At 44.5% G+C, this 7153-nt stretch overlaps 1 long non-coding RNA gene across 1 annotated transcript; it reads left to right on the forward strand.

Moving 5' to 3' along the window:
* The first annotated feature begins 1173 nt into the window (after positions 1-1173).
* LOC127027994 (uncharacterized) lies at positions 1174-5376 on the forward strand. Its single transcript, XR_007767912.1, has 2 exons — positions 1174-1410; positions 4007-5376. It is a non-coding gene; the product is annotated as an uncharacterized LOC127027994 (long non-coding RNA).
* Positions 5377-7153: the final 1777 nt, after the last annotated feature.

Raw genomic sequence — 7153 nt, forward strand, 5'->3', positions numbered from 1 at the left:
TGACTCCTAACACACTCAAAAATCCCCTTTCACAGTCTCTTTGCCTGTGCATTGGTCAGAGTACCTGTTTATTCGACTCTTTGAGGCAATTGCTAAATCTGGGCATTTCTCAATCAGCTGTGGGAGCCACAGATGTTGCTGTAAGGTGGCGATGGCACCCAGCTCAACAGCTCTTGTTGCAAACCTCAACCTCTTCCCAGCCATTGGCTGCATGGAGAGTTTTGCCCGGATAAGGGCTGAATAATGACTTTACAGTTCAGACCTGTGTGCAATATTCATTGGGCTGTGACAGTGCAGGTTTGCAAGTGTTTTGACCATCTTCCAAGAGCCTTTCAGCGTAACATAATCTGGTAATGAATTTCACATAGAGGTGCAAAGGATGCAAATGAGCAACTCCCACCTACCACTACTGTCAGTAGAGAGGCAATTTGCTCGGTATCCACACAATCATAGGAAAAAAGTAAAATGCAAGCAGGCAGGAAAGAAATTAAGGCAAGCAAAATTATTCTGCATTTTTCTCGTTTAGAGAAGAATCAAAATTGCAGTGTTGATCAATGGTCTGCTGTTTTCATTTCTCACTAATTACTTTTTTTTTTTTTTTAATGGAGAAACTGTGTGGAATTATGGTGTGTAGAAAATGGTGACATTTCAAAGCTGCTCACTGGGCAAAGGGCTAGTGAGCCGGGGTGTGATTCCCATTCCCATTGAGTGCTGCCTGCAGGACCGATTGCTGGCTTTGAGTCAGCAGCCCCTGAAGGAGGGCCGGCTACCCTGGCGCCTGTGCCAGTGCTCAGGGACGCACAGCACCGAGCCGATGAGGGTGCGACACCTCCTGGGTCAGTCTCTGTGCCTGGCTCAGGGAAAGGCGGTTTCCTCTGGGGCTGGTGCCTGGGGAGGTGAAGGCGAGGGCCAGTTTGGGAGGGTGCCTGCATCTGGGAGGGACAGGTCCTGTGGGAATTCGCAGGGAGTGTTGCGAGCGGCCTTGAACAATTAGACATAGCCTTGAAAGACATAGAATAAGGGAGTAAATAAGTGATAAAGCAGGTGTGCAGAAAAGAAGCTGAAGACTGAAATAATTTGGAACACAGATATGGGACCGAAGCCAGAAGACGTGTGTCTTGCTCGACAGCACCAATCAGAAGCCTAGCCGCGGCGCATGAACAGAAGGTATTAACTAATCATGGAACAAGCCTGAGCGCGTGGACAGCTAATGAATCTATATAAGCACAAATTTGTAAACAATAAAGGTCTTTGGTTTTACCCGCACCAGAGTCCATGAACCATCCCTACAAATGGCGCCCAATGTGGGGCACGAAACTACAGCGTGGAACGTACATCGGTAGGGACTCCAGTTGGATGAATTCATCAGCGGAGGAGCTGAACGACCCGGGTCTCAATCACCAAATAAAGGTGAGCAACTGGAGCATTTTATTTGTTTTTTTAAAATGGGGGCGCATATGTCTGTAGAAGAAGCGTCCATTTTACTGCTGTTATTGCAATTGTTAGCTAAGCGGGGAATCAAATATGAGGAACGGACTATGAAAATGTTGTTAATGTGGCTTAAAACGCACGGAGCTCCCACACAGTTGCATGAAGTATTTGATGTAGATAATTGGGAGAAAGCTGGCACGCTAATCTGGGAAGCAGCCTCACAAGGTGACCTTACGGCAGCTCAAATTATGACCACTTGGCGAGTAGTGACAGATAATTTACGGCAGATTAAGGCAGATAAAAAAGCTGCCGCTGCCGCCGCGAGTGCTATAGCTCCCCAGACCCCCCCGAAGAAATGACAGCGAGCGTAGGGGGAGAAAAAACTGCTTCCACTGTCAGACCTAAATCCCAAGATTTACAGGCTGCCTCAGTACCTCCGGAGGGTGAGCAGTGTAAGCTTGTGGATGCATCTGGACAATTGCCCGGTTTTACGCCAGTGTCTGTAGCAATCCCTCCCGCCCTGCTGAAAGAAACGACATCAGACGGCATGGACTTTGATCCTAAAGATCGGTGGGCAAAGCTAAGGGAGGAGGCGATTAAGACAGGCGACCTTGAGGCAGTGAGTTGGTCCTTTCCTGTCCTGGTGCGGGATCAAGGACCAAATGAGTGGCAACCGTTCCATTGGGACTTAATCAAGGAGTTGCGAAAAACTGTTGTGAGCTATGGACTTTCTGCCCCCTTTTCGCAGAGTCTGTTAGAAAATGTTTTTACAGGACAATTGCTTACTCCTTATGATATATGCCAATTAGCCGCCATGATTTTAACGCCAACTCAGAAACTGTTATTTGCACAACGGTGGCAGGATCTGTGTGCCCAGGAAGCACTTGCGAATTTAGAAAAGCAGCCGAATGATCCATTACATGGAGCAGGCTTACCCCAGCTGCTAGGGCGGCCGCCGTTAGACGATCCGCGATTACAGGCACGACTTGACCCCGCGATTTTGCGTTTGACTGCCCGATTAGCTTATCAAGCCATGGTTAAAGTACCAGAGACAGGGAAAACAGAAAAATCATTTACCCGTATTAGACAACAAACGAACGAGCCTTACATGCAATTTATTGATCGCTTGAGAGACGCTCTCGATAAGCAGATTGATAACGCCGAGGCAAAGGAAGCCCTATTACTTAAGCTAGCGGTTGAAAACGCTAATGTAGACTGTAAACGAGTATTACAAACCCTACCACAAGGGGCCGGTATCATACAGATGATCGAGGTCTGCAATAGAGTTGGCTCTATCTCGCACCAAACTGAAGCCCTTGCTGGGGCCTTTGTGGCAGCAGTGAATGTCCGACAACTAGCCCATGGAACATCCCAGTGTTTGTCATTAAAAAGAAAAATGGGAAGTGGCGTCTGCTACATGATCTGCGACGAATCAATGCAGTAATCGAAGACATGGGTTCACTGCAACCGGGTATGCCATCTCCCGCAATGATCCCCACAAATTGGAATATTATTATCATTGATTTAAAGGATTGTGTTTTTTACCATACCCTTAGCAGCGGAAGATACATCTAGATTTGCCTTTTCAGTACCCACGGAGAACTGTGAGGAACCTATGCAAAGATATCATTGGACAGTACTGCCACAGGGAATGAAAAATTCACCCACCATTTGCCAGCAATGTGTTGCCACTGCACTGACGCCAATTTGACAGCAGTACCCACAGTTAGTGTGCTCAAAACCATGTTGTTAAAAGAAAAAGGGGGAACCGTTGGAGACTCCCCGCAGACACGCTTAGCAAAAGCAATATATGTGTTGAATCATCTGTCCTTTACCCCTCATACTGAGACACCGGTGACGCTCTACCATTTTCACTCTTTAGGGGAGGTATCACAGCAAACATTACGAGATAAAAATGTACCTGTCATGGTGAAATCCCTACTAAATGGTAAATGGGAAGGTCCATTTACATTAATAACATGGGGGAGAGGGTATGCTTGTGTTTTGACAGATCACGGGCCCCGCTGGGTTCCAGCTCGATGTGTACGGCCAGTGCTCACAAAGCTGCCGGTACCAGGCAAACAACAGACAACCGCAAAAGACCCTGAAGGGCCTGCCGAGACATCAGAAGACATTTTGAGTGACAGCGCAAACTGTTTTGATGGGAAATGACTTGCTTGGGACAGTAAGGAGTTGTGTAACAGGCCTCGCTAGGCCGCAGGTGTCTATATGTCTAGTCTGTAAACGCTGCTGTGGATATATTACTGTACATTGTATATTTTGTAGAAAGTATTTGATTTATTTTAATGGTAATCAGCACATTTATCTGAATCATACTTTAGCACCATTGTGTATTCGCTGTAAGAGAATCAATAGTATACATAAGATCTATTCAATCCGTTATTTTTGTTGTTATACAGACCGGTATATAAAATGGAGAGGATAACGACCTTTTTAAGTTTGATTGGGTGTATACAAGCAATATGGGTGCCCCCACAACCAAAGACGAATGTGTGGGTCACGTTAGCGAATCTAACAGGACAAGATTTTATTTGCCTGTCTATTGTATCTCCAGGGAACCCTTTTTCAACATGTCTTGTCGGAGTCCCGGCGGATACCTGGCCCAACACTATCCAGTCCCAGCATTTGTGCTCCAGTTTCAACGCCTGTGTCGACAACTGGGATGGGTGGAGTGCTCATTTACCCCAATTACCACAGGAGCCACAGGAACTTGAACTCCTGGGTTCAGTTAAAATGGACAGCTGTTTGTATTTTAATTATTCAGGGCGCAATCGAACAACGGTGCAAAATATCAACTCGTCTCTGTCCATATATAGAAATGATACAGCCTGGTGCAACTATACTAGCCCGAATATTTCCAAATCTAGCAACGCGCCTCTGGCGCTTCCCTCAGGGATCTTTTTTATCTGTGTCGATCGCGCATGGGGAGGAATACCATCTCATATAAAAGGAGGGCCTTGCAGTTTGGGGAGGCTCACTTTGCTAACACCAAATACATCAATAATTTTAATCACCGGCGCTCCAAGCGATCGACCCACGCCTTTAAGGCAGAGTGCAGGGATGATGTGGAATTTTGGAACAGTGAAAAGATAATTATGGCTTCTATAGCTGCGCCAGGGGTGGCAGCCTCACAGGCCTTAGCCACACTAAATAAGTTGGGATGTTGGCTAGCCAAGCAGACTAATGCTACTTCTCAAGCCTTGAGTAGTTTGCTTTTAGATGTTGATTCAGTAAGACATGCAACTTTGCAAAATCGCGCAGCAATTGGTTTCTTGCTTTTAGCACAGGAGCACGAGTGTGAAGACCTTGACAGTATGTGTTGTATGAATCTCTCCGATCACTCGGAATCTACTCACCGTAGCATTCAACAATTGAAAGAGGGAGTTAAAAAGCTACAAGTTGATGATGGATGGGGTTGGATAGAAAATCTTTTTAGTAACTGGGGAATTAGTGGCTGGCTTAAAGGTTTGATAAAGATTGGGCTAATTTTATTATGTGCTATTTGTGGCCTCCTGCTCATTATTCCGTGTTTGCTATCCTGTCTGCAAAGGCCCCTGCAGAGGATGATAAACACTGCATTTTGGGTAGAAAAACAAAAAGGGGGAATTGTGGGAATTCACAGGGAGTGTTGCGAGCGGCCTTGAACAATTAGACATAGCCTTGAAAGACATAGAATGAGGGAGTAAATAAGTGATGAAGCAGGTGTGCAGAAAAGAAGCTGAAGACTGAAATAATTTGGAACACAGATATGGGACCGAAGCCAGAAGACGTGTGTCTTGCTCGACAGCACCAATCAGAAGCTTAGCCGCGGCGCGTGAACAGAAAGTATTAACTAATCATGGAACAAGCCTGAGCGCGTGGACAGCTAATGAATCTATATAAGCACAAATTTGTAAACAATAAAGGTCTTTGGTTTTACCCGCACCAGAGTCCGTGAATCAATCCCTACAAGGTCCCCTCCTACTAGAGGGGCTCCCCCTAAATGCTGGGCTGCATCTTGGGCTCCAGGTGAGAATCGAGATCAGGTATCACATCTACTGGGGTGACTGTCTTACAGGAGTGTTTTTCATTGAAAATCCGTCATTTCTGAGAGTGATTTTTATTTTGCAGGTGAAAAATGTGAAAGCTTTTTCACCAGATGGGAGGATCATAGGAGGACAGGGTGAGGATTTGTGATGAGACTCAAAATGACTGACACACGAATGTTGCACATTCAAATTAAAAAGCTTTCAAAGGAATCAGTGAAAAAAAAACACATAGATTTGCACAATCTGGTCAACAAGAGTTACCTGATCTGGTGCTTTCAACCATTATCTGCCATGGGATTAATGGGTGATTGAACCATCATCATCCTGCCAAGACTAGTGAAGTATTGTTGTCAGGAGCTAGCAGCCATCTGTTCAGCAGAGATATAATATAAAATCATAAAGAAATTAAAATAGGGGAAAGCAAAATAAAAACATAACTCTTCGTTACTTCCTATTTTGAACTTAAAGCAACCAAATGCTTATGACTTTTATAAGAACATTTTTCCCAGAGTATTTTAAAAGACAATGGAATGAATAACCCTAATAAGAATTTCAGAAAAGGCACTTTCTTTATTCAATATATACTCTACATAAACAAATTATAGACAAAGCATAGCCATGCCCTTTCAACATTTGATTTTTTCTGATAAGAATGTGGAATTGTCTACATTTTTGCCTCTCAAAAAATTTGTTTCTAGTTGTGGCCCTGCTCACACACAACTACTTAAATGTCACTCTTCAGCACTCAGAAGAGCTGCTTAATGGTTTCCAAAAGAGTAAACCCACTGTGAGGCAGCTTTACCAGTCCCAGCCCAGCCTGTCAAGATACTTACCAAAATTTCAAGCGTATGATTTAAAATATGCCATTGTAAGGGTGACAATTATAATGACACGTTAGTTATGAAATGGATGTACCATCCAAGGTAAAACTTGTTTCGGTCCTTTCAGGTGAGTAAACTCACCTGAACTTACAGGATCAAAACAGAGGCCATAGTACCCTGAAATAAATATTATTTACATCTGAAGAATAATATTCAGGAATGTCAGCAGTTCTAACTGACAATTACAAAGGCACTGCCAAGCCTGGGTAACGAATCAGTTATTAGTAGAGGAGTCAGATGGTGCTAATTTCACCAGCTAGTCAGCACTTTCAAACAGCCCGTGGAGATGGCAGATGCTGTTTACTTAGCACAGACTTCTCATCTACTTTTTTAGTGATGCTGGGAACAGTCAGTGATCAAAAATTCATGTTGGTCCCTCTGATTAAGAGAAGCGTTCAAGCAACCCCTGCTTCACAATGTGTTTTTCTCTCTTTGTTTATGTTTTCTTTGTGAAGTTGCATCCTTTTGGATGTTGGGCAGATTCCTTCTTCTTCTTTATTCACTTGGAAGATTTATTTAAAAAAATAATCCCCAAATATCTGTCTCTCTGGCTTCTTGGGTGGAGAAATTGTTGCAATAATGTGGTTGGGATAGTGCAATCTTGCCAGGTCTGTACAGCACAGCAAGCTCATACCCAGAGCACCCTTGGCAGAGCTGCCCGTGCCTTTAGATGTCGCTGCTGAGGACAGGGGCATAGGGAAGCTGCCAAGCAGAGGGACGTCCTGGGCAACACCTAGTCAGCTATTTGCAGATCCAGCCTATGTTTGCATCTGGAAATTAATTCAGGTCACT

Source organism: Gymnogyps californianus, unplaced genomic scaffold (assembly GCF_018139145.2).
Source record: "Gymnogyps californianus isolate 813 unplaced genomic scaffold, ASM1813914v2 HiC_scaffold_124, whole genome shotgun sequence".
Taxonomy (NCBI): domain Eukaryota; kingdom Metazoa; phylum Chordata; class Aves; order Accipitriformes; family Cathartidae; genus Gymnogyps; species Gymnogyps californianus.